This window comes from Aplysia californica, unplaced genomic scaffold (genome assembly GCF_000002075.1).
Source record: "Aplysia californica isolate F4 #8 unplaced genomic scaffold, AplCal3.0 scaffold00761, whole genome shotgun sequence".
NCBI classification, from domain to species: domain Eukaryota; kingdom Metazoa; phylum Mollusca; class Gastropoda; order Aplysiida; family Aplysiidae; genus Aplysia; species Aplysia californica.
In genome coordinates this window covers 173,424-173,990 of record NW_004798031.1, presented here as the reverse complement: position 1 = coordinate 173,990, position 567 = coordinate 173,424, and the positions used below count along the sequence as shown (strand labels likewise).

Below are 567 nucleotides of genomic sequence, written 5' to 3'. Positions count from 1 at the left end.
CCTGACTCTTTTTGCAAAGCTCTATGTCAAAAGCTGTCGGCGGCCTAGTGGTTAGGTTCTCGGACTCGCAACCGTAAGGTCGTGGGTTCGAATCCCGTCAGGAGGCCCGACAATGTGTCCTTGGAAAAGGCACACTTTGCAAAGATTTTCTTCACTTCACCCAGGTGGAAATGGGTACCCGGCCGGCAATAGACAGTGAACGATCTTGTCAGTTTGATAGTGTTTCAGTGCGTGAAATCCGCAGCTCGCACTGTATGTTTCCGCGGAAGCCGAGAATGTTTCTGGGTGTTCTCAGAGTGTATGCTGGGGTAATTATAGTTGTAAAGCGCATAGACAATTCTCTTGAGCATGGATATGCGCTATATAATTTATATGCAATTATTATTATTATTACTCTCCAACCCGTGAACCCTCAAGCCGGAAGGACGTTCCTGTTCTCTGTGACGTGCGAAGAAACACAGAAGCTCTCTTCATGCTCAAATAACAGAGACTTCAGGTTTGGTTTGATCAATTAGTCTGCTGGTAGGGAAAGTCCAAATAACAACATACAGGGAATGTGTTAGGTAA

General features: G+C 45.7%; 1 protein-coding gene across 2 annotated transcripts in view; it reads left to right on the top strand.

Moving 5' to 3' along the window:
* Positions 1-433: 433 nt before the first annotated feature.
* The window catches only part of LOC101853734, a gene marked incomplete at its 3' end in the record, with an annotated part of 29,116 nt that continues 28,982 nt past the window's right edge, over positions 434-567 (top strand). The window contains 1 exon segment of one of the 2 annotated variants that reach the window (XM_005109272.2): positions 434-496. 2 annotated transcript variants of the gene reach the window in all.